The 27662-nt window shown below is 43.6% G+C and overlaps 1 long non-coding RNA gene across 1 annotated transcript; it reads left to right on the top strand.

Moving 5' to 3' along the window:
* Window positions 1–394: 394 nt before the first annotated feature.
* Window positions 395–25795, top strand: LOC120095209 (uncharacterized). Its single transcript, XR_005490520.2, has 4 exons — window positions 395–14872; window positions 16024–16339; window positions 18165–18369; window positions 21591–25795. It is a non-coding gene; the product is annotated as an uncharacterized LOC120095209 (long non-coding RNA).
* Window positions 25796–27662: the final 1867 nt, after the last annotated feature.

The following is a 27662-nucleotide window of genomic DNA, read 5'->3' as shown; positions in this document are numbered from 1 at the left end:
TATCTATCTATCTATCTATCTACTTATCTATCATCTATCAATCATTTATCTACCATCTATCTATCTACTTATCTACTTATCTATCTATCTATCTATCATCTATCTACCTACTTATCTATCTACCATCTATCTATCAATCATTTATCTATCATATATCTATCATTTATCTATCTCTATCGATCTACTATCTATCTATCTATCTATCTATCTATCTATCTATCTATCTATCTATATCAATCTATCATCTCTATATGCATGCATCTATATGGGACATATATAATATTTATATTTTATAATAATCATAAATCTATATATCTATGTATCTATGTATTTATCTATATTTCTATGCACATATGTATCATCTATCTATGTATATCTATGTATGTATCTATCTATACATCTATCATCTATCTACATATCACTATATCTATCTATGCATGTACACCTACATATCATCTATATATCTACATATCTGTCTGTGTCTATATCTGGGTCTATGTGTATGTCTGTATCTCTATCTAATCTCTCACATGTGCTCATGTAGGTGGGGAGTCCAAAGGTTTGAATCCAGAGGCTTCCTAGTAGGAGCACCCCAGGGATCCGGCTGGCTGTAGCTGCCTCTCTGGCACTAGGCACTTGGACTACTTGCATCACTATGCTTGGCTTTTGATAGGATTATTGGTTTTCCAAACTCAGGTCCCTAGTGAGGCAAGAACATTAACATCTGCTGTGTCTCCCTAGACACACAAGAATACCTCCCGAGTGAGACGGGATAATTATGGGCAGCCTTACATCTAAACAATCACTCAAATTATTTGTAACCCATTAGCATTTTCCTAAATATCCTGACCGCATGCAGGATTTGGACATAGACATTTAAAGAAAAATGGAACTGGAAGTCGCAACAGGGATTGCCTGTTCATTTTAATGTCCCGGATGTGAATCGATACCTCAGCGAGCTTCTGATTCATCGCATACCATGGAGTGACCCGGGGGCCTTTCAGCACTCCAACTCGTATCCAGCTTGCTTGCCTTGGCTTGGGAAAGAAAACCACAGCTCACTGCTCTCCTCAACACACTCTGCAAGAAGACGAAAGGAGACTGGGTGAGAGAAAAATATTCCCGACAGCATGGCCTCCATTTAGAAAGCCCGGGAGCAGTGAGGGGGTAATGAGTCTTGACTTCTGACACTGTTAAAGATGGTGTCTCCAGTTTCTCTCCATTTCTCACCTTATTCAAATAGGGGAGGGATGAGGAGGAAGGGGGAAGTTTGGCATGAAATCCACCTTGGAGACGGAAAATCATATTTGAATAAAGGTGCCCCATTGACAAGTCTCCTAGCATTTGCTTTGGGGACTGGCTACAGCCTTATTAGTTGGCTCACAGAAACTGGCAGTTTGGAAGGGAGCGAGGAGGGCTGGCTATGCTTCATCTGCAGCATGAGTGTAAGAGAAGAAGGTAGAAGGACATGACATTGGTACATGCTTTTAGTGGGATAGAGGTACACGTGGAGGAAACCAAGAGAGGGATGTTTATGTCCTAGAGAGGTCAGAGGTTCATAATGGGGCTCCTCCCAGCTTCTAGAGCCTGGAGTCTAGCCAGGTATCTACATAGATCTCTCTTGAGGTATGTTCTAGCCCAGGCTATTTTGGATTTTCAGTAGACTCAAGGGTCCTAGACCTATTTTATCATGTTCTCATTAATTAAAAACAAGAAAGTATGAAGATAGTGAAAACCACGTGGAAAATAAAAAAATCTTACTTCCTAGTTGTAAGGAAGCTATTCATTTATGATAGATCATTTGTCAGAGGAAGAGAGAAAAATGGGAAGCCAGAGAATGGAAGTCCTGGAATGGACCTTGTTCTCTGTCTTCCCTGATGATGTGCCTGGCACTGGGCTGAGGGCAGAGGCCGGGGTATGATGGGATATGTTCTGTCGGAGCTAGCTCAGAGGAAATGGGGAGCTACCAGCTCCTCCAGTGAGACTGGGAAACCTAGTGTAGCAGGTCTAAGTCCGCATACTAGAAAACTACCCAAGCCATCTGCATCCATCTGGAATTTGGTTCTCTTCAAAGTACAGAGCCTTCTCCTGATTGCTTCCCACGGAGACTTTTCTTTTAAAGAACTATAAAAAAAAACGTCATTTTTTTCATGGACTTCATTTTTTTTCTTATTAGGGAACTCATCCTAGGAAACAACATTTATTCATGTATTGTAAGATGATACCATGAATAAACTTGGCCCGTATTGAACTGTGTGCGCATGTGTGCACACATGTGTACACAGTGCATAAGCCGGTGTAGCCTTGCCAATGTGGAGAACAGAGGTTGACGGTGGGTACAAAGTAGCTCTCTCCACTTCACTTTTTGAGACATGGCTTCCCACTGAACCTAGAGCATGCTGATTTTGCTAAACCGATCAAATCCACCTGTCTCTGACCCCTAGAGCTGAGGTTACAGATGCACCATTGTGCCTGGCTTTTGTAGGGATGCTAGGGATTCCAACGCAGGTGCTTGGACAGAAATTCCTCCATTCACTGAGTGATCTCCCTAGACCCCACCCTACTTTTTGAGACAGGGTCTCTCACCGACCTGTAACTCAGCAAGGAGGTTAGGTTGGCTCACCAGCAAGGGTGTGGCTACACGTGCACAGCAGTACTGGGAAGGGGAGATGGTCTTGGAAAGAGAACTGCTACGAAAGCCTTCGTGGAGACTGGCAGGAGGAGAGAAGCCAGCTATGTAATGCTACTTAAAACCAAGTCATTTCAGAAAGTAATCTACAAATTTATGCCATTGATGAAAAGGAGACAGGAATCACCCAGAAGGAGCGGGAGACTGGAAAAGGATGCTAAGGATGGGGAAATGCACCTGCAGATGTGGGTCACCGATATCCATGGGAGGAAGACCGGGGCCCTGACTCTGTTTAGATGTCTTACAGAGCTGATGGGAGAAATATGACTTTAGGTAACAGAGATGCTCAATGTATTTCCCCCAGTCTCAGGGTTCCCAACTTGAGAGCCTTCTGGGTTTCACCCTCTGACTCACATCCCTGACTCATTCCTGTAGCTCCCTCAAGCAGAGGGGCTGCTTGGCAGGTCTCCTCACTGCTCAGCCGTGGTGATGAGTGTGTCTGTCTCTAACTCTGCCAGTCTTATTATTTTAAATTGGTGCTTTTTCTTCAGATGGGTGTTTTGCTTCCAAATCAGCTCCTTCTTCTTGGTGGTGTCATAATAACATTGAGAGAAGCAACATCTGCTGCCGTTTATTGAGCTTTAAATATGTACCAGGTGCCGTGTGAGGGGGCTCAGAATTTGGCAGCTAGCAACTTAGACTCTGTCAGATTGCTGATTCCAGTCTTGCTTCTAGAATTTACTGGTTATGAGGTCCAAGGACAGAAAAATCTAGGCCTTAGTTTTTCCATCTGTAAAATGGGCATGGTATTATTTCCTCACCCATAAAAAAGTTGTGTGTAAGTGTGGAGGGTGTGTGTGTGTGTGTGTGTGTGTGTGTGTGTGTGTGTGTGTGTAGACTGCTGTCTGTAAGCAGGTGAGGGCAGGTGAAAAATAAGGCTAGAGTCTGTGATTGGGCAGTGGAAAAAGAAGGCGGGCTGAGAATTTTAGAGACGAGTACAGAGAGACAGAGGGACAGAGGGGGAGACAAAGAGGAAGAGACAAGATGGAACCTATAGGAGAGGAAAAGGAGCCAGAGCCACACTGTCATGGGAGCCCTAAGTATTGGTGATTTCTTAGATAGATGATTAATTAATAAGTAGGATGTGTTCGCCCCATCTAGGTGTGTAGTTTGTGTTTATATCAATTGAGTTTTGAGTTCATTGTGCAGGGGTTTTGTGGGTTGAGAATTTACTAATATAAATCTGACTGATATATTACAAGCCTCTAGAGTTTTGATTTTGCCTGGTTATGGGGATTTGTGACAGCTAACCACAGGGGGCAGATGGCTGGGGAATGTGAGCAGAACCTACTGCAAGAGAACAGCAGGTTGGGTGGCCGCTGCACAGAAACCCTGGTGGCGAGGGGAGCCTTCATACTAGAAATTAGTTAGGTGCTAGAGTGGGTGCCTTGATGTTTTTATATATTTCACGTAACGTGTGTGTGTGTGTGTGGTGTGTGTGTGTGTGTGTGTGTGTGTGTGTGTGTGTGTGTGTACTTGTGCACATGCAAAGGCCAGAAGTCAAATCATGTGTCTTCCTTAACCACTAATTTACCTGATTTGTTCAGACAAGGTATCTTACTGAATCTGGAGTTCACAGTTTGGCTAGGCTGGCTGGCTAGTGAGTTTCAGGACTTCTCCTGTCTCCTTGCTCAGGGAATGATAACTCCCTACAGTGGGTTGAGTCTTGTCATATCAATTAATGATCACAGTAACCACATAAATATACCCACAGGCATATAGGCAATGTCTTATTAACAATCTCTATTCCAAGGTGTCAAACTGGCACAACTCCATAGTGTGCTACACTCTATGTATGTCACTCTATCATGTGACATAGTCTCGTGATTGTAATTTCTAGGACATGAGTTTTTGAATGATTGTTTTCTATAAGAAAAGATAGAAACTATTAGGCCATTCTAATCAATGCCAATGTGCATGATAGGAGAAAAATCAATTAATCTGATAATTTATACCAGTGTTATTTTCCTGAGCTTTTAAGTCATTTGACCCTGGAGTCTTCAAGCAGTCTACTTGTGACTATTTTCAAAAACACACTGGCTTGCATCACTGAAAATGTATTACTGAAGGTGGGGTCTGAGTGTTTAAATGATGAACCAAGTGTTCAGACAAGATAGATTATTAAATGTGTGCAAACCACGTGGTGAGCACCTCACATTTTGCTCCCACACAGTTCTCTATTCACACAATGCCAGTCTAAGACTGATATTCACAAATATTTATTGACTACCTATTGATTTTATATATATATATATATACATATACATACATATATATGTATACACAGACACACAGACACAGATAGACAGATAACCCCCATCTCTCTCTTTCTCTCTCTCTATTATCTGTCTGTCTATCTATCTATCTATCTATCTATCTATCTATCTATCTATCTATCTATCATCTATATTTATCTATCTACCTATCTATCCATCATCTATCCATCCATCCAACTATCTATCTATCTGCAGAGAGAGTATTTATTTACTTGTCTATCTATGAATGTATATGTCCATGACATATGTGCAGATGTCAGGGACAACATGTAAGAGTTGGTTCTCTCCTCCTACCAAATATTTACTGGGGATCAAGTCAGGTCTTTTCCTTCAGAGTTATCATCCTGGGCTCGCCACATATTATATTCTGATTATAGCTTTTTCACAATTCTTGAGGGAAAAGAAACAAAAACCCTCTACTTCCCATGTGAAGTGGAAACCTCTAGTTTCTTTGGAAAGTTCGTTATGTCTAGAGATGGTTTTCTGGGGCACACAGGTGAAAGGATATCTCACTAAAGCAAGCCTATGAAAGGCTGTTTTCCTGAAGCAGGCACAGGTGAAAGGATGTTTGGCTGTAGCAAACGCGTGAAGGTCGCTTGATGAAGGAGTATAAATATGACCCCACAGACAGTGGGAGAGGAGCACTGAGCATTGGTGTGGCTTGCCCCACCTCCCTACTCTTTGCTGACAACATGTGTGTATTGGTTCACCTTCTGTAGCGATGTTGAGCTCAACTCGTGGCAATGCTGTGATTGAGAGAAACTCACCAAGAACTGCCCGTGAGGCTCCTGTGGCAGCGTGTTGCTTCTGCAGCCTCACCTCACCCTGGTTGGTGAGCCTGGCAGTTTCTTCAGGATTGAACAACAGCTGCCGGTTCATGCCTGGTGTCTGCCTGCCCAGAGGACTTGTCCGCAGCTGATTTGTATTTGGTGTTTGCTATGGGATCGAACTGCTGAGAAAGAAGATGGAGCTCACCCCCAAAGAAACATTGCTGAACAGGTCTGCTTCCCCCACATCCTACCTCTGCTGCATGGTGGGCTAGAGGAGAGCTTGAACCCTTCTTAAAAATAGGTTGCAAAAATTTGATGCCTACAGATGTGGTTTTAATGGTCATGTTTTGGACTCACTGTAAATTCTCCTCAGCAGGGATGGGTGTCTTTCAATCACTCTCCCACCACCCTGTTCAAGGTCTGATTCTCCTCAGGAAGCCCATGGGAGGGAACATTGAAGTAAGAGTAGTAGTTACCAGTACTAACTTATCTTCCCCTTCCTCCATACACCCTGACGTTTATTAGAATCCTGTGTGTCTCTCCCTTTTGGCTCAAAGCGCTTGGTAATCTGTGGGGGCTCACAAGGCTCATGTTCATGGGCTTAGTGATGACCATGGTAATGACAGAACTCACTGCACACAACTCCTCTTAGAGAGGACTCAGAGGGAAGATGGGAAGAGAGTTGGAAAGTGGGAAGATAGAACGAGGCTTATTAGATGGTTTTATAGTGTTCTCTTCTCCTGGAAAACTTAAAACAGTTTGTGTGAGAGCGGGGTTAACTTAAACATTTTAACCTGTCAGTCACAGTATGTTTGTTGATCCAAGATGGGCAGATAGGGGGAGAATTATTAGGGGGGGAAAGCCCTTACCCCATCTCGGTTATCTTGGCAGTAATTTCAGGACTATGTTTTCCAACCTGGCTAAGTAACCCTGAGAAAATAAATGCACGGCGGGCCATGTGTGTATCTAATATTCTTTAATTTGTTTATGGCAGGAATCACTGGCTCTTCTTACCCCCTCCGACAGCCACTGTCTCCATTCCCTCTCATCGCTGGTTTTATGCCTATCCATCCTCCTCTGCCATCTGACCTTGTCTTTCTGAGGCCATTACATTGTAAAGAGAGGGAAGAGGCAGCCATGGGAAATCAAGAGCCAGCTTCTGGAGAGGTCTTGGTTTCTGGAATGATCCTGGAAGTGTTGAGGTGCATTTCCTTGGCTGGTCTTGACTGTATCTGGCAGGACCGGGGCAGCATGTTGGTATTTTCAGGGAAGAATCCAAAATCTTCCTAACTCAGGGATGGGACTTTCATCCTGTTTCTGTCCTTGCTGCTTAGATCTAGGGATCTTATGCATGCTAAACTCAACATTTCCCTGGAGCAGCCTTACTTAGGTTCACCATAGGAAGGGGGCTGTAAGACTATTATTGGTTCTAAACTGAGAATCAGCAAAACCATTGCAGCAGCAGCAGCAGTAACAACAACAACAACAACAATAAAATAACCAAGAACAGGAACTCCCTTGTATTACTTTTCCATGACAACAATATGACCAAGACAGCATGTGGAAGGAGAGTTTATTTGGGCTTACATCTGCAGAGGCCACAAGAATCCCTCACAGCAGGGAGGCACAGCACTGGGCCAGCATAGCTGCAGGAGCAGGAAGCTGAGGACTCCCATCTTATCCCCAGCACAGAACAGAGAGAGGGAACTTGAAATGGCATTCTTAAAACCTTCCCCTAGTGACATACATCCTGCAGCAAGGCCACACCTCCTTAACCTCCCCAAACCACACCATCAACAGGGGACCAAGTGTTTAAATGCTCGAGAGACTATGAGGGATTTGCTTTATTCAACTTCCACACCCCTGACACTCTGTCTCTCTGTCTCTGTCTCTGTCTCTGTCTCTCTCTCTCTCTCTTTCTCTCTCAGTGTGTGTGTGTGTGTATGTGCTTCATGTATGGAGGCCAGAGAGCAAATTCAGCTGTTTTTAATCAGGCACCACTTACTTTGTTTCTGGGACTGTCTCTCACTGGCCTGGACTCACCAAGTAGGCAAGTCTGAATGGCCAGATTACCCAGAGGTCTTCCTGAGTACACCTCCCTAGCACCGGGATTATGAGCACAGGAAACCATACCAAGTTTTTCTTATACCAATTCTTGGGTTCTGAGAGCTGAATTCAGGTTCTTGTGCTTGGAAATGCTTTAACAATTGCGCCGTTGTTCCAGCCTGTGGTTCTTGAGGGATGATCTTGGGCTCCTGGGGAGAAAGTGTGGCACTTGGCTCTGTCCAAGTCATTATACACAGGGTTTTAGGTGGCCCTTGTGAGATATAAGTGACATGTGACTAGCCCTAGACTGTAAATTAGGATGGTCCTGTCTTCTCTCCATGCCACCTTTCTCAGAAGAATGGCTATATTTTTTCTGGATCCTGAAGCTGTTGGGCCGGATGATCCAATGATTGGATTAATGGCTCACAATGTGAGGTGTGCATTAGAGAGCCTTTTCCTTGTTATGCTCTGAAGGACATGGTTTATTAGGAGAGCACCACACCGAGGAAGAGAAAGCTCACTGCAGCAATAGCCTTTGGGATTTGTTTGAATACAATCCATCTTACCAATACCGCATAGATGTGGCTTGCAACACTGGAACAGTTGGGGATTTCCAGGTCAGCTATTTAGCCTGGGAGTTCAATAGCTCCCCCTGTGATCACCTCTGGCTCCTGTGCTTAGTGTCGAGGGGGCAAAAAACTAGCGATTCATATGTGTATGTGAACACTTGTCTTCTCAACGATGTCTCTAATAAAAATATTTTGAAGATTAGGAGACCCCTTAGTTCATTTTCAGTGTCACTGAAATAGAATATCCCAACAAAGCAACTTAATGTAGGCAAGGGTTTGTTCTGGTTCACAGTTCGAGGCTACATCTCATCAGGGTGATGAGGCCTGAGGCACCCAGTCACATTACAGCCACAGTCAATAAGCAGAGATCGATGAGCGAATACTGCTTTGCTCAGGTCCCTTTCTCTGCTCATACAGTCCAGGGTTCCTGGAGACATTGGCAACACCCACAGTGGGCAGCTTTTCACTCCTCGGTTAAAGCAAACAAGATAACCCCCAACAGGCAGGCCCAGAAGTCCAGCTCTCAGGTGACTCAATATTTTGCCAAGTTGATAGTTGATACCTCAGAGGAGAGTCAGGTTATGGGATCAGAGCCTGCCCTACCTATCATAAATAATACATATTACCTATTATCTTCTGATTCTAAAATATTGTGTGTGTGTGTGTGTGTATGCATGTTCATGGTATATTTGTGTGGCTTCATTGTACTTCTGTGCATTAGCATATGCATGTATGTGAAGGTCAGAGGTCAACCTTGGGTATCATTCCTCAGGAGCTGTCCATCACATGTTTTGAGATAGGGTCTTCCATTGGCCTTGAGCTCATTGATTATAGGATAGCCCGGGTGTCCAGCAATCCCCGGGGATCTCTCCCTCTCTGTCTCTCCAATGCAGAATTTACCAGTTGAAACCACCATTGTGGTGGCTTCTAATGCTGCTGCTCCTGTATTGCTGTTGCTTTTAAATGTGCTCTGGGTAAGGAACTCAGGACCTCATGCTTGCACTCTTCTGATTAAGCTGCCTATAAGAATGAGCAGAGGTGATTGAACTTGGTGGAGAATGAGCCTTTTCAAGGTATTGTGTGACTTTGGTAGGGTGTGGAGTGCAGAGAGACAGGAAGGAGCAGCTCATAGCTTCCAGCTAAAAGAAGCAGGAGGTGGGGGGGGGGACCATGTAAGGAACTGTAGCACACAGTGATAAAAGTGACAGCAGATAGGTTTCCAGTGAGCCATGTGGCAGGTGTTACATGGTCCCACACATCAGCCATGTCCACACAGCTTACATCATATCCCCACAAATCCCAAATATTAACAAGTGCCAGAGAAGCACTGCACAGATTCAGAGTCTTCAGAGATCTGCTAGAGCTTAAGGGAAATGTAGCTCCCAGGAAGCTGGGGCTGTCAACTTGACACGACCTAGAGTCATCTGAAAAGGGAGTCTCAACTGATGGGTCACCTAGATCAGACAGCTAACTGGGCAGTCTGTGGGGCCTTATCTTGATTGCTAATTGATATGAGAAGGCCAGGCCACTGGGCAGGTATTCGTGGGAGGTACTAAGAAAGCTAGTTTAGTGTGGGTCTCCAAGTAAGCCAGAAACAGAGTTCCTCCATGATTTCTGCTCCAGGTTCCTGCTTGAATTCCCGCCCTGACTTCCTGCACTGGTAGACTGTGACTTGTGAACTGAATTAAACCCATTCATTTAAGTGGGTTTTGACCAGAGTATTTTATCACAGCAGCAGAACGGGAACCAGGACAGTGTGAGATTAGGCGTTTGAGCACGAACAATGGAGAGTGAGACACATATTCATTCAGTCGCTGTTTCTCCATTCACTGTGTGTGTGCGCACGTGCGCATGCGTGTGTGTGTGAGAGAGAGAGACAGAGATACACATGCACACATACAGAAACACACACAGACACACACACACAGAATCACACACACAGAGAGATACACATACAGAGTCACACACAGAGATACACACACAGAGATGCACACAGACACACACACACAGAGACAGACACAGAGACACACAGAGACAAACAGAGACACACACAGACACACACAGACACACACACAGACACAGACACACACACAGACACACACAGACACACACAGACACACACACAGACACACACACAGAACCACACACAGAGAGATGCACATACAGACACACATAGAGACACACACACAGACACACACACACACACAGACACACAGAGACACAGAGAGACACACACACAGAGACATGACACACACAAAGAGAGAGACACAAACACAGAGAGAGAAGGGAGAAGGGAGAAAGGAGAGAAGGTATTGGGGACTGATCATTCTCTAGCTAACTTTATTTATTTTTGATAATCTCTTTTATCCTATTGAGGGTCTCATACAAGTATATAATGTGTTTTGATCAAATTCAGCCTTTGCCCCTGTAAGTCCTTTCTTATCTACCCACTACTTTCTCCTTCCAACTTCATGTATGTACTCTTTTTTTTTCTTTTTAAACCCATTTAGTCATCTTAATGCTGCTTGTATGTTCCTGTGTGTAGGACTGTCTACATGCATGGGTAGCTTTGCAGAGGTGACCTTCCCATAATTCCTCATGTAGCAGCAGGACTTCATCAGTGCCCCCTTCATCCATGCTGGGACTTTGGCAAGCATGACTTGTTGCAGATGATCTTCATGCAGTCCCACTCTCTGTCAGCTCATGCATGCAGTGTATACAGACTGAGTCCCACAAACATTGCTTTGCATCTGTGTTGATGTCTGCTCCCTGTGGCTTTTACCGTCTTTCCACTCCTTCCTCCAGGGTGATCGCCAAGCTTCAAGAGGAGGAGAACTGATACAGACGTCCCATTCAGAGCTGGGAACTCCAGTCCCTTATTCTCTGCACACTGACTGGTTGTGAATCCGTGTTAGTCAATGTCTGCTTCAAAAGCAGTTTCTCTGATTGGGGCTGAGATGAGAACTTAGGGAGTGGATTGTTACTATGTCCATTTAGCAGAACAACAGAACTAGGTCTTCCCCTAGGGCCTAGGACCTAGTGTCCCCAAGACTTAGAGGAGGGACTTTTGGAAAAGTTAGAGAATTTCTTTGGGCAAAGGGCATTTCTTTTAAAGGTCCATCCTTCCAAAATATGGCATCTTCCCCTGGACATGTGACTCATGTTTCATGTGACATTGTACATATATGAAGCGAACCATCTATTCCAATGTCTTCTTACAAGCAGGTGGTCCTCAGGAAGGTATCGCTCATTAAATTCTACTTATAACTTGGACAGAGATAAAGGATCCAGAATGGAGAGCACTTCTAATTTTCCTCATGTAGGCTATGAGGGATTGATAATAGACACATCTTGTGTTATGTAAAAGGACTGTGTGATTTACAGTATATGGGTGCATGAATGCATGCTGTGTGATATATGCCTGTGTGGCATATATGTAGATGCACATGCATGTGCATGGGGAGGAGAAAGGCCATTTGGACTCCAGCTCCTTTCCTCTTGATGCACAGTGTCTCACTAAGCCCAGAGCTGTTTGGCAGCTAGCAAGTCCTGGCGAGCCTCTTGCCTCCAGAGAAGATATAGGTTCATGTGAAGTCATGACTGGCTTTCTACCTTGGTTCTGCCATCTTGAAACTCAAGTCTTGATGTTTGTGAAGAAAGCGCTCTAACCCACTGAGCCCTCTTCCCAGCCCCAACTCTCAGCTTTTGAATTAAGTGCATGCACATGGTTGTTGCTGCATCCCCTGCTAGAAGTGCTGGCTGGCTAGTTCCTTCCTGGCAGAGAGACTTCCCCCTCTTTCCACCTGGAAGTACTTGAGTGTGTTAGTCATTAACCCCTCCCTCCCCTGCCAGTGGGCTTACATGTCTTCTTGCCCGTAATATTTTAAATGTCTCCTACACTCTTTGCCAAATCCCTACAATAATTTCAGCAAAAGAAAAGATGTCCAGGAGGGAGAAAATAGAACCCACAGAACTACCCTAAATTCCAAAGCAATATAAACTCCAGGAGTCACAATTACTGCGCACACCCTCTACGTCATTTGCTGGACCACAGTATTTTTCTTCCTCAATAAACCTTGTTTTAAAAAGAGAAAAATTTTCTGTTGCTGAAGACATTTTTAAAAAGAAATTTTATTATCATTATTATTATTATTATCATCATCATCATCATCATCATTATTATTAATCTAAAGTCTCTCCCGAAAATCATTTTCTTTCAGGAGTTAGGGAATCCCCTAAGTGTTGCTAACTCTGCCACAACATACCTTTCTGTGCCCTCTTTTTCTCCATCCAAAGGCAGCTTCAGTTTACATTAATTCCACTAAAATTGGAAAATCATGCTAACTGTATTGGGGACAGGTGATGGTTCCCATGTGGAAAGACAGAAGCCCCAAGAAGTGAGCTTGCAAATTCTCAGGTTTTCTTACTTATGTCCTCAGTTGGCAGTTTGGCCTGAGTCCTGGTGTTCTTTTTGTTTCTGTCCTTGAGGCTTCAGCCCTGGGTTTGGAAAGAATCCTCTGTTAAGTTTCCCTAGTTGAGGAGTGCAAACCTGTCTTCTGGACAAGATGGGATTCCTTGATCTTGACCACACCTCTGTTGTCATCTTTTAATTAATAAGAGCTTCTGGGGGGGGGGGAAGCCAGTTTAAGTTATGAAAAGCATTGCATGTCTTGTGATTTATTTACACACATGGAGGCTTGAAAGCAACCCTGGAGGGTGAGTCTGATTGTATTCCCGGGACAGCATTTCACAGCTGGCCCCCTTATTTGATGGTCAGTCAGAATGAAAAGGGGATCACAAAGCAGAATTCACAACCTAACATTGGAAGCCATAAAGGAAGGCTTCATGGAAATGCAACAAACCAATAGAAACCTACTTTAGAAGGCTGGTGTCTAAGTTCCCTGTCTGTGGCTATTGCTGTACACCAGCCATGTTGGGGGGTTTTGTAAAGGACAGAGATTTAGGGGCTGGAGAAATGTCTCAGGGAGTAAAGTGCTTGCCTAACAGTCCTGCAGACGAGTTTAGATAGATACCTAGTGCAGCCTACCACATTACCACTGTTGGGAAGCTAGAGATTGGGAGCGAGATAGACAGACTGGCTCCGAGTGAGAGAGCCCACCCTAATATACAATGTGGAGAACATACAATGTGGAGAACAATCGCAGGAGATACACGCTGTGAACGTCTCCTGTCATTTGCATGCGCACAGAGGAGCACACAGAGTCACACACACGTGTCACAGAATATATATCGACACATGCCCATGTGCACATCATATACACTGGGAAGTTCAAACCCATGGCACTGGCATCTATCTGCTCTGTGTGTGTGTGTGTGTGTGTGTGTGTGTGTGTGTGTGATGTGACTCTCCATCACATGGAGAGACAGATTACATGTTAGTTCAGGCCTATGATAGAGTTACTTATAAATGGGGACATTTCCCCCCACACTATCCTGATGATGTTACAGAAGGACAATTAACCACCCAAAAGCCCCCAAATCATCATCATTAACACATCCATGGAGGTGTGAGTTTGGGAGGCCACATTCAACCTGTGGCGCCTGGAAGAGATTAATTGCAAATTTCACCTGCACTGGATGACTGGAGTTGGGGTCTACACATCTCTGTAGCTTCTTCTAGTTTGACAGGAAGAAGCATATAGCCGGAGCCTCCACGCAGCAAAGGATCCAGACGACAATGTTGGGAAGTGTTGACAACTTGGGCCTTTGCTTCTGTCCCTGTGGAAAAGAATCAGAGGTAACAAAGGGCTAGAAGTCAAGGTGGAGAGGGAAGAAAGACCAGACTCCCCCAATCCAATCCGTTTTGCACTTTTTACCTGCCCAGTGCTGACACACAGGCATAGGAACCCTTCTGAACCTACAGGTGCTGTGTCACTTCCCTTCTTTGTAGTGGGAGGAATATGGGCCTCTGTAGGTACCTGATCCAAGTACTGTTTAAGGGTAACTACAAGCTTAGTCAGGTGTGCTGCACTGTGTGTGTGTGTGTGTGTGTGTGTTCAGTGTACATGCACATGTGTTGGGCATGTGTATGTCAGATGTCAACCTCTCCTCTTCTTTAAGTCCTCTCACTTTTTCTTCTCTTTGAGACAGATGTCTTGGTAACTTAGAATTTACCACTAGCTAAACTAGGCTGGCTAGCCAGTAAGCCCTAGGGGTCTGCCTGTCTCTGTTTCTCTAGAGCTAGGGCCATAAATACATGCCACCATGCCTTGTGTTTTTTTTAAATGCATGCATTCTGGACAAGTGTTGGGCACAGGTCCTTGCACTTTCAAGGCAAGTACTTTCCTGACTAAGCATCTCTCCAGCACAAAAGGTTAGAATTGAGTCTGACTCTGTAGTATCAGAATCAATCCGGATGCTCTCAGTCTTTATGCTTTCCCTGGTCCCACAGACAGTCACATAGAAGGGCAGCTGTTATCTGAAGACCTCTCAAGCTTCCGGGCCCTCCTCTTCCTAAAGACTGATGCTGTAGTCCTATTAAAAGGATCTAGCTTATCCGAGGTAAGAGTGTCAGAATGCTCAACGTGCGACATCATTTTTGGATGATGTGTACTGATGATCTCAACAGATTGTCCAGTAAATGGTCACTCTCTTTTGCTGTCATCTAGGTGTCAAAGGAAAGCTGTGGGATTCTCAGAATGGCTTAAACTTATTGGTCAGACTTACTCCCAGGTTGGGGCTATTCTGCTAAGGGTAATCTGTAGCACCTGGTCTAGGGTAGTTTTCTAAGTCATTAAACTTGAATTCCTCTTGCATAAAGTATGGTGGGTGGAAGAGAATGTGCCTGGGTCAAGTGGGCAGTGAAGAGACGCAGGTTTTCTCTTTATCTCGGTCATCTAAGGGGCATGGGAGGGCCTTCAGGCAGGGAATTCCAACCTGGTGTATGACCCTTTACACAGCAGTGGCTGGAAAACTGGAATTTCAGGCTTGGTGAATGCTTTGGACTCTAAGTCATAGTAAATTATCTTCTCCAAGAAGAAATAAGGACTGTGTAAAAACCATGTCCAACATAGTTCCTTGGCGAATTTTTCTGAATGTGATCTTTGACCAGCACTGTCTGTTCAGTCAGTGAATATTTATTCATTATCTACATGTAGACAATATTTAAAAAATACAAGCAATGACACATACCCACAGAGACTCAATAGTTAACTATCAAGTAAACTAATGTGAATAATAAGAAAAAAAGAGGCAATCTTGGTGGCATAATGTGAAACTGTGATTCCAGAACTTGAGATGTTGAGACAGGAGGATTGCCAAGAGATTAAGGGTAGCCTGGGCTACACAGTGATTTCTATAACAGCCTGGGCTACAGAGTGAGACTCTGTTTCAGAAAAACAAAAACAAAAAAACAAAAAACAAAAGCAAACAAAACACAAAAAAGAGAAGAAGTCAAATAAAGCCTGAAAATTCTCATTTGCTATACTACACTTTGATTGTGGAAATTCAGTCAATAGCTATTTTCCTCATTCTTAGTCCATTATCAATTATCCTGAATTCTTTAAGATTTTTCATACTAGAATTCAGACCAAGGGTTTTCTGTGGAGGGTAATTTTGCATCCCAGAGATTTAAAACAAGTCTGTTTTTTTGTTTAATTTTTTTGTTGTTGTTATTTATTGTTTGTTTGGGTTTTGGATTGTTGCAATTGGAGGAGGGGAAAAGACTGAGACTGCAGACTGCTTCTGGACCATGGTTCCTGCTGTGCCCACTACTGTCCTCACATCCCCGATACAGTCCTCACAGGAAAGAACTACCTGCCACCAAGGACAACCAGCTCTGGGAATAAGAAAGACCCCCGCTGTTAGCCCTCAAACCATCTCCTCATGCTGTGGTCTCCTTTAAGGATACATCTCTGGACCTTATCCTCATTCATAACTCCACGTAATCGTGCAGGCACAATGTAAATAAATGCACACATGTGTGTAAATACACACCGAGGATGAGGATTCGAGCACATGTATATGGATGTAAGTATATTTGACTTTAATTTTATCTTGGTCAGCGCTGGGAGGTGGGTTTATTTTTCTTTCCAGAGGTACAGCAGATTAAACTTGGAGAAAAGTGGGGCGAGCAAAATGGTTCTTTCAAGGCTAAACGAGAGCGCTGGCCCGTGGCTGGCGATACTCTTTCTTTTGTTGGAATCATGGTGTCTCTAGAGTGTCTAGTGGTTATAAAACCCTGTCTGGTTGGATGTGTTGTTTCAATGGCCGCTCTTGGTCTTCTGTCCGTACACGTGACTACTGATATCATTTCTTTTCTGAAAGTGCAAACTGAACCTTTTCCTGCTAGCTTCACTTCTGCTAATTAAATAACAGAGACAGACTTGCTAGTACCCACAAAGAAGGTCTGGCTGGCCAGAAGTTTCATTTATTCATTCTTCAGTAATTAAATTAGCTGTCCTATGAGGTAGTGCGTGGCATCCCAGGTCTTATTTTGATATTTTTTATTTGCCTAACTTGCCTTTACTCTCATTAGTTTCATTCTAAATTGGCACAATTATTTTTATTTTCTAAATGTAAGAAAATACATTAGAAAATGTATTTTCTAAAATGAAGCTCATGTCCGGTAAGAAAATGCTTACACAAAGGACGTCAGAGCAGAGAAAAATCTGATTTAGCTAAATTTTGCATTGCTAGACTCACTGAGGACTCTCCCTGCTTATGTCTAAGAGGGAGGTGGGCCTTCAATTCTAGGACTCAGGAAGCAGAGGCAGGTGTGAGTTCAAGGGAAGCCTGGTGGTATACATAGTGAGTTCTAGGATAGCCAAGGCTATGCAGAGAGACCCTGTCTCAAAAGACAAACCAAACCAAGCAAAAAGGTGTGCAGTTGTATTAAATGCACTCACACACAGAGAAGAGGTCTCTTTCTCAGTAGGAGAAACCATCATGAATTACCTTCAGATTTCCCTTACTTTATCCTCTCCCTCCCTCTGCCCCTTCTGTTCCTCCCACTCCCCTCTCCACCTCCCCTTTCCCTTTCCCCAACTCTGTCCTTTTCCCCTTCTCTTTTCTTGTATGTTTGCTTGCTTGTGGAAGTCAGTGGACATCTTTAGTTAGCGCTCCTTAGAGGCTGCCCACAGCTATCCATTTAAAGTTTGGGACAAATTGGATTTTGAGACAGGATCTCTTAGTGGGACCTGTGGCTCCCGTCTAAACTATGCTGGCTGGCCATCAACTCCTAGGGCTATGGCTTCCCAGGTACCAAGTCTACAGTCACACTACCACCACGTTCTCTTTTTATATGGGCTTCGAAGACAGAAGTCATCCCTCATGCTTTCTGTGTAAGTGCATACCCAGCCAAGCCAACTACCGAACCACGTTCACAGTGCTTGTGGGGGAACTGCCCTCGGAAAGCTCTGCTGGAGCCTGAGAAATATTCAGAATCTCGGAGTTGATTTGGTGGACACCCACCATCACCATCACTCCCAATATATCTTTATCCCCTGGAGGTTTTCTCTGAATGTCCCTGTATTCAGTCTCCAAATACCTATCTGCCTTATTAGTCAGAACTACATGGCTACTAACTCTGACCTCTGAGCCTCTCAGATCTTTCTGCAGAAGTCTCTCCACAGTCATCCCAGTCATCTCATATCCTACCCACCAGGCAAATCTGACTCAGCCACGTCCTCTCTTCCCTATCAGTTGGCAAGTGTGCCTTGTGGTGAAATCATGTTCATTTGATCTGTAGAAGATTAATTACACACATGGAGGCCATTGTTGGTTACTATTTAGCTCCAATGGACTTCTTCTGTGACACATCAGATTGCTGATACCTTTTACTTTTTTTTTTAAGAGAAAAACTAATCTGTGGACATAAACACAGATATTTAGAGTTCGGTTTGGCACTGTGACCGTCTAGCAACAGAACAGCAGGAAGTTTTCACTGGAGCCTGAGTTCCTCAGCTGTGCGCATTTAACTGGGTCCATGATTCCTAAGAACAAGAGGCTGGGACTGGAGAGACAGCTAAGCTACTAGAGGCCAGGCTCACCATCCAAACGTAAGTGCCATAGGCTCCACCTTCTGTGACTTCTCCAACTGATAAAACCCACGCTTACACAACAAGACAAATGAAGCCCCTTCAAGAATTCCGTTTAAAAATTTTGGCTCCTTTGCTCTACCCTGACCCCCTCCCTGACCCCCACCCCCGTATTTTCCTAGCAGAACTTTGCTCTTACATTTAAGTAGGTTTCTCTTTCTTCTCTCATTTTTGCATATTTTTGATACCGTAATTAAATCACAACATTTCTCTCTTCCCTTTCGTCCCTCCAAACCCTGCCATACACCCTTTCCCATTCTCCTTTAAATTCACAGGCCCTTTTTCATCACTAGTTATTGCATGAATATATGTATATACAGATATATTTTCTATATATTCTCTCTATATACGCTATATAGAACATATATATTCTAAATATAACCTGATGAGCCCTCTGTGAGACTTTTATACAACATATTTTGATCACATTTATTGCCCCATTTTCCAGCCACTTTATGTTCTCTCCTTTTAATTCTTCAACAATCCCTACAGTGCATTTGGATTACACTCATCTCGAGGCCTTTAGCCCTCTGGTGCGCATGTCTTCAATCTCAGCACACTTTCCAGCCAGACGCTTTAGTAAAAAGGCCAAAAGCTCTGTGACTAACTTGTTGAAGACGACCTTAATGTGTCTCTTCTCCAGGTTCTCTGTATCCCGTCCCCCTTCTACTCCTTTGTCACTTTTTCTCTAGAAGAAGTCTGTTTCACTCAGCAATTTAGTCTTTCTGTCTCACCCGTGTCTCGCGCCCTTCTGTTATTGTCTCTTATATTTAAAGCTTCTCCTTTGTTTAACTTTACTTTTGGTGTGCTACATGTATGTAGACACATGGGTGCATGAGCCTGTGTGTGTACATGCATATGCCCAGGTATGGAGGTGTGCAGATGTGAGAGAGAGAGTGTGAACACTTGCCTGTTGAGTCCAGAGTTTGATATTGTATACCTTCCTCAATCTCTCTCCATTTTTTTTTTATCCTGAGATAGGGTGTCTCACTAGATCTGGAGCTAGCTGGTCTGGCTTGCCCAGATGCTTAGTAAGCTCCAGGTATCTCCCTGTCTCTGCCCCACCCCCTTACCTTTCTTTCCTATGCTCAGATTTCCAATGGGTATTTGGGATCCAAAGTCATGACTCTATGCTTAGGAGACAGGCATTCTACTGACTGAGCCACGTTTCCAGAGACTACTCTAGCTGTTTGCATATTTACTCTGCCCATATTATTATTATTATTTTATTCTGCTATCCTTTTGAGTGGCCTTCTTATCATGCACCCATTATCAATATCAAACTTTATTTATGGAGAAATTTGTGCTTATGATTTAAAAGACAGCCCTGTTCCCAACCTCTCCAGTCTCCCCGTGTGGAAACTGTACCCTCAGAGGCTACTTTTTACTGCTTCCTCACCTGACCTAACTTTTCCTGATTTCTTCGTTCTCCCTATAATTTGAATTTGAGTCAAGCAGTCATCTGATTATCTTATGATTCCTTCTCATTAGACGTATCTTCTCCATGAGTTTCATTGCAGAGTTCTATTTATACTTGTCGAGAGGATATAATCACCCTCCTCTTCATTTCTTCTCCGAAAATAGTATGAATGTCTATGAACTCTTTTCTTTCAGGTAGAGAGACAAAATGCTATGCTCCGTATACAGGCTGGACTCCATTTTAAACTATACCTCTTCCAGAGCATCCTATGTAAAGTATCCATGTCTCTCTGCCTGAAGCTAAGTACAAATTCCTGTCCTTTCTGTTTTTTATTTCCCTGGAACATGTGGTCTTCAGCTAATTAGTAACAGTCTGGGAAAAATCCCACTGTTGCATCCTGGATATGGTGACCTATGACCCACAAGGGAAACTCCAGACCCATGATATTTTGATGTAGGAACAAGAAATCCAAATAAAATAGGTGAAGAGCTGTTAGCTGGCCTGTAACTATCGCATAATCTAAATTCCTTATCAGCTCAGCATCGTTGCTGGCGGATTTGTCATAGACCCAAAGTCAAGTCTACTGACTTGAAAGTAAACAGGAGGTGGTGTTTGTGTTGAAATGTGGTCACTCATTTGTATTATTGGAGAGTAAGGGGGATATCGGTTCTTGGTGATGCCTTGGAAGGTCTGAATACGAAGATGAGGATGCACATGTTGGCCTTGAGGTTTTCGTCTTTCTGCATGACCGAGTCTTGAGATTTCTGGTTGGTGTTTTAAAGGCCTCTTGTGGGGTGCTATTTTTTTCTCAAGCTTCAGGGCTTTGTCAGCATTTATCTCTGAGCAGATTTTTTTTCATTGACTTTATCCAACTCAGGTCGAATCTTTTGAATCCCCATTTTTTAAAGAGCCTCAGCTTTGCATTCCAGAAATTGCTAATTGTGCATTTTCTTCTGCTCCTCTTGCTGGGATTTAATTAGAATTTATGTTCATGCTTGGAAATAGTTACAGTTCCCGGATTCTGTGTCCACCCTCTGTTTCTGTATTAGTTTTTGTTCCTTTGCTCCCCCCCTCCCCACCTCCTGTGGAAGAGCTTACCAAGTTTACTTTGAACACACTGGCCCAGAACTTTCCTAAGCCACTTCTGAAGCTCTTCAGTGAGGGCTGGAGAGTTGCCCCCGTGGTTAAGAACACCTGTTGCTCTTGCAGAGGACCTGGGTTTGATCCTCAGTGCTACATGGCTGCTTGCAGCCATTTATGACCCCGGTGTCAGAGACTCTGGTGTCCTCTGCTCACCTCTGAGGATACCAGGCACACATGTATCCTTACATAGGCCCTTACATATATACAGGCAAACTCTTATACATGTAAAATAAATTTTAAATATCTTCAGTGCAGACTTAAACTTTGCCACCGTTTTTCAGTTGCTGTGCAAGCCTGACCTGCCTGTCTCATGAGTTATTTTGGTATTTGTTGTTTTGCCTGATTTCATATCGTTTCCTTTGTTGCTTTTTTTTTTGCCCATTTCACCTTATTCTTTAATATTCCCTAAGAAGAACTATACTATTTTAATAAATGACTTTTTCTCCCCCCCCCCCCCATATTTCCATGTGGAATTTTACTGATCACGGAGAAAAAAGGCTGACGTCATACCAGGAACAGACAGCTGTGCGTCTCCACATCTGCATGGTGCCTGCCTGCATTCTCATCATTGATGATTCCTTTTGGTTCCCCTAGCCTAACCCTGCCTTCTTTCCCACAGAAAGAAATGCTTTCAGCTAGATGGCTAGCAGAAGACCTCGTTTCTTTGTGTTGACTCGGATCGTTCCTACAGCTGGAGGAAATGGCTCTGACGTATAGAGGGTTAGTGCTGCTTTGCAGGCTTGGCCAACTGGGCTGTTCCTGCTCAAAATGGAGCAGAAAGGCTAACTACCAATGGCTTTAAGACACGGTACTCAGCAAAGATGAGAGAGAGGTCTGAGGAGTCCTGTCACACAAGCAGGGACACTCAGCTCCTCTTAGTGAGCTACGAAGCAGATCGCTGCCATTTAAAAATTTTTATTTTTTTAATCAGTCAAACACATTTTCCACATTTTATTGAATGCACAGTTCGAGTGACCAAAAGCCCTAATTGGGTGGCCTTACTTGTCTGCTCCTAAGGGCTTCTCTGAGCTACAATGCAACAAAAGGGCAAAGCAAAAGTGACCTTTTCTTGTAAGAAACTATTGTCTTGAGAACTTATTTCATGAGGCAAAAGACAAAAACATTAATTTCCTTGGAGGGTGATGCCCCCACAATGACTTAACCACATTCTAGAAGACCCCACCTCTTCAATGTCCCACCACCTCTCAATGTTGTGACTACCAAGTTTCCAATTCATAGCCTTAGAGGACACAGCCAAACCACACCACCCACAACTCAAGAGTCAATGGTGGCATGGTAGCCATTGTAAATTTGTCACTTAAAGGCCAACTGGTGCCAGGATGATATCTTTGAACTAAGAATCCCTTGAGCATAAAGCATAATTTATTTGCTCCAAGTGTGAGAAATGGGAGAGTTGTTTGTTCCCAGCCACACCCCTAAAACACAAAAATTCAGTGGAACAGAGGTACAAAGGTATAGACATCATTGATAATAGAGTTTCAAGTAGAGGCAGCCATTGCTGCAAGATGGAGATTAGCACAACTTCGACATAATGGAGATTAAAAGTCATGGCTAAGGATCAGGATGCCTTGGCTTGAATTTCATTCAGATCCACAGACAAGTTGCAGCAGTTTCTGGAAAATTCTCTACAGCTCTCTAAACCTCTGTTAACTCCTTTCCAAGGTAGGCTTACTTAGTATTGGAGGGATGAATGAAGTAATGTTTATAGGATTCTTGCAAAGGGGGATGGAGAGATGGCTCAGCGGTTAAGAGCACTGACTGCTCTTCCAGAGGTCCTGAGTTCAAATCCCAGCTACCACATGGTGGCTCACAACCATCTGTAATGGGATCTGATGCCCTCTTCCGGTGTGTCTAAAGACAGCTACAATGTACCCATATAAATAAAATAAAATATAAATAAAATAAAATATAAATAAAATAAAGATTTAAAAAAATCTTGCAAGGACACGTAGCCATTTCTCTTGTTTTTAATGTTATTAACACCATCTAGCTTCGAGGGTCTCAAAAGCAACCCGTTCCATTGGCCTGAAGGAAAGTGAACAGAGACACAGGAAATAAATGTCATCCTTTTAATGGTTCTTGACATTGTACATCTATTCCAGCCTACACCACAGAGCATCCTTTGCCCTTTCAGTTCAACATAAGGAGAGTGCAGAGGGAAGATCCTGCAATCAGTGGGCATCAGAGCAGTCAGCGTCACTTAACCACACAACAGCACTGAACCAAGGCAACATCTGCCCAAGACAGATCCTTCCAAATCACTTGTAACTTAAGCTCGAATCCCAACAGGTATTCAGTGTGATGGTGTGCGCACTTTAGTTCCCCCTTTAAAATGAGGTCTAGCCCATGTGCTTGGGAAGAATGGTGCTTCATTCTGCTGTGAATTGTAACAAGCCTATGGGACATTCCATCAAAGGATGATTGGGGTTATCCAGATGGTCAGGAAACTGTTATTCAGCATTTCTTTGGAAACAAAATGACACTATCTGTGTCTTAAAAATGGAGACTTGGGGGCTGGAGACATGGCTCAGTGGTTAAGAGCACTGACTGCTCTTCCAGAGGTCCTGAGTTCAATTTCCAGCAACCACATGGTGGCTGACAACCATCTGTAATGGGATCTGACACTCTTTTTTGGTGTGTCTAAAGACAGCTACAGGACACTCATACAAATAAAAGTAAATAAATATTTACTTCTGCGGTCACATTTGATTTGTATTTTTTAAAAATATGGGACCTCCTATTTGCTTAAGAGAAGGTAGAGCTGAGGAAACCATCACAGGCAGAGTCGGGGTGGTTGAGCATACGGCGCCTTGAACTTAGGAAACCAGATGTAAGGAGATGTTGGTCTCATCTTCACACCTGCAGAGCGTCGTCATGGGTACGCTCCATAGGATTCCTGTGTGAACTGTACTTGGATGCCAGATGGGTTTCTTTCCTGAGCCAAGTCCTTTTCCTTCTACGTCAGTTTCCACACTTGCCCTGTGTGTCTGCCCATGTTGGTCTATTTTCAGCCTTGTCATAGCCGAGATCAGTGCTGCTGTCAGCAGAACCTTGTGGAAAACCCAGGGATGTCATGCCCCTGCTTCAACTTGCTTTCCATCAAGGGGATGGAAGGAGTTATACTGGAGATCCTGGTACTTGGATAATCACAATTGAAATGGGGCTCTCTATCCATCAGTATAAAGCTTGGTGCCTCACACCCTAGTCCTTGGTCTGAACATCTCCCTCATTTTACTCTCCTTGGTATCTATCTATCTATCTATCTATCTATCTATCTATCTATCTATCTATCTATCTATCTATCTATGGGGGAAGGGAAGAGACTCTTGTTTCCCAAGCTGTCCCTAGATACACTGTGTAGTAGATGATGATCTTGGACTCTATTCTCTCTCACCCACTTCCCAGGAGCTGGGATGGTAGGCATACATTATCATGACTGGCTTGTGTGGTGCTGGGGATGGAAGCTGGGATTGTTGTGCATACTAGGTGAGCATTCCTTAAACGTCTCCCTGCACTCTGTTAGCTGATTTTTGAGCCCTCCAGGCTTGGCCTGCTCATTAATGTTCTCTCCTCTCAGAGAGTGCATCTCCAAAACAGTGGTGAACTTAAACCTTTCTCCCATTACCTTCTTGCTGAGGATGGTGGGATGCTCCACATGAAAATAGAATCCATTCTCCCGACACTCCCAGAGCTTACCAATTTTATTTCTCATATATCATTTATCATCATCTAGCATAATGCATTTTCTTTGTAACCCAGGCTGCTATGAAACTCACTACGTAGCTGAAAAGAATGCTGAATTTCTGATTCTCCTGAGTGTCAGGATCACAGGCAAATACAATAACGCCTGTTGATGCAGTGTTTGGGGTGACACCTAGAGCTTTGCTCACGCCAGGCAAGAACTTCTAAGCTACACAGCTAGCCTCCAAATACTATTTCAGGTGAACTTTGGACTTCTCAGTCTCAACATGGAAAAGGCACTTGTAGGTAGCTCTCAGATCGCAAATCCTGCCCTCCCCCATCTATTCTTTTTCTTCCCGTGCCTTAAAGCTCACCTTCCTGTTCTAAAGAGGAGGCGCAGAGGCTGATTTCCATAGAGCAAGGGGGATAGTAAGGGGTACAAACAAGCCATGCTTCAGAACCAAGACATTTGCTAGATAGTGGGTAGGAGAAGAGAGGGTGGCATTAGAAGTCCCTTTCCCATGGCTGGAGATTGCCAGGAAGCCCTTGATGCACAGGACACTGGGCCACAGCTGCTATTTCTTCTCCTGGGCCATGCCTCGGGATGCATTACAGCTGTGGCTGATGGAAAGCAGATGTTTCACCATGTGGGGGGAAATCTTCTTGAAGTGTGCCATGGGGCACACAGACAGACACCCTTCCCTTTCTTCCCCCTCTCAAAAACTAGTCAAGGAGGGAAAATTACACCCCAGTAACCCTGCGAGAGAACTTACTGCAACAGGTTGAAATCTCATAGTTTAAGGATTTGTGTAATTTTAACTGAAAAAAAAACATAGGTAATATGGTTTAAAGTTAAATTCAGTCAATTGGACAGTTCAGGAACTTTTTTCGTGTCAACTTCTATTACTGCTGTTAGAAGACTCTTTGTCTCTGATTCCTCATGCTAGTCCTCCTTGTCACACCCATTCTCTGAACTCTTTCTTCTCCTTTCTCTATTTTTACCACAGCCTTTTGAATTGTTCCCCAATTCCCCCTTTCCCATGCAAGCCATTGTATGATTTGTTGCTGATTAATCCTCATGCCATTCTAGTCTTCAAAGAAAAAAATTCTCAGGTCTGAGGATGGGGCTCAGTCAGTAAAGTGCTTGGTGCACAAGCCTGAGAGCCTGAACCTAGATCCCTAGATTCATATAAAAAAAGCAGGGCAAGGTGGTAACACATGTCTGTAATCCTAGGGGGGTGGGCATACAGAGACAGAAGGATTCTTGGGGTTCATTCACTGGTCAGCCAGTCTAGCCATATTGATGAGCTCTAGTTTCAACAAGAAATCCTGTGTCAAAATATAAAGAAGAAAAGATCAGAAAGATACCCAGTATTTTCTTCTGCACCCCAACATGTGTATAAGCACTCCCTTACACACATGAATCTTCCCCACAAGAAATCATAAACATGCCTGCCTATACATACGTGTGCACACATGCGCACGCGCGTGCGCACACACACACACACACACACAGAGAGAGAGAGAGAGAGAGAGAGAGAAGCTTTTAAACTGTTCACATGTGTTATATATACAGAATTAAGAATAAAGTCCATATTCTTTAGCTTTGAATTTAGTTCCTTTGGCATTTAGAACCAAGCGATTGTCATTTAACCTATGTTTCACCATATCTTTAATAGTCTATTAAAAATTAATTTATTTCCACACTGACTCTGATATTTCGGGTCTTGATTTTTGTGTGTGTGCAAAGCTGAGTTTTCTGTTCAATGTGCTTTCGGTTGCAATTGCACAGCACTGATTCGACTCTTTGCTAGTCTGGTGCAGCCATGTGCTGGTCTGAATGCGTTCCCTGACGTTCACTTGCCAAATATTCAATTCAACAGTGAGGTGTTGGAAGGTGGAGTCTCGTGAGAACTGGTCAGAGCCAGGGAATGGATTAATGTGCTTAGTGTGAACATTGGTGAGTTTTTCCAAGGATGTGTTCGTTAGAAAACTTAGTTGTCTCTCTAACACTTGGTCAGCTTCTTCCACTCTTCCTTCATACAGCTACCTTCTGTCACGGTTGAGCATGAAGATCTTTGACGGATATTGACCATCTTCTTGAACTTATCTAGAAATGTGCTAAATACATTTCTGTTCACATAAATCATCTGGCCTCTGGTAAATTATAGCAACATACAATGAACTAAGATGGGTTGCCAAAACATCCACAGGTTATTTAATTTAAACTCTCTTGTTTTCTCACAGATCTAGGAGCTGAAAGTTAGGATTGAAGATGTCATCATTTTGGTGTGTTGTTTTGCCTCTCTCCTCAGCTGCCTTCTCCCTGTGTCTCCCCGATGTCTTTCCTCCATGTGTAGACAAGCTACTGTTGTTTTTTTTTTTCTTTCTTGATGCCGATGGATGTGTTCTTTGTAAGTCAGCTGTCAGTCACTGTGGGGAACAGAGGCTTGGGGAAATCAAATTAAAGGAGGAAAGATGGATTTTTGTCTCACAGATTCATAGGTTTCAGGACTTTGGCAATTGGCTTTGCTGATTCTGGGAGAAAATCATGAAGAGTAAATGGTTCTATTTATGGGAGACAGTGATGAGACAGACAGACAGACGGACACACACACACAGAGATACAGAGTGACAGAGAGACAGAGAGAGAGTCAGAGATAGAGACAGAGACACAGAGAGACAGAGAGAAGACGAAGGGACATATTTCACATTTATCACTGTCTTAGGGCTCCCATTGCTGAGAAGAGGCACCATAACTAAGGCAACTCGTATAAGAGACATTTAGTTAGGTCTAGCTTACAAGTTCAGAGGTTCAGTGTATTATCATCAAGGTATGGCAGCATTTAGGCAGACCTTGGCCTGGAGCATCTGAAAGTTCTACATCTTGATTCAAAGGCAGAGGCAGACAGGAGAAGACTGGCTCCCATGTGGCTAGGAGGAGGGTCTCAAAGTCCACCTGATCAGTGACACACTTCCTCCAATGAGG

The sequence above is a fragment of the Rattus norvegicus genome, chromosome 10 (genome assembly GCF_036323735.1).
Source record: "Rattus norvegicus strain BN/NHsdMcwi chromosome 10, GRCr8, whole genome shotgun sequence".
NCBI classification, from domain to species: Eukaryota; Metazoa; Chordata; class Mammalia; order Rodentia; family Muridae; genus Rattus; species Rattus norvegicus.
Note: the sequence above shows the minus strand (reverse complement) of the source record. Positions and strands in the feature narration are given on the sequence as shown.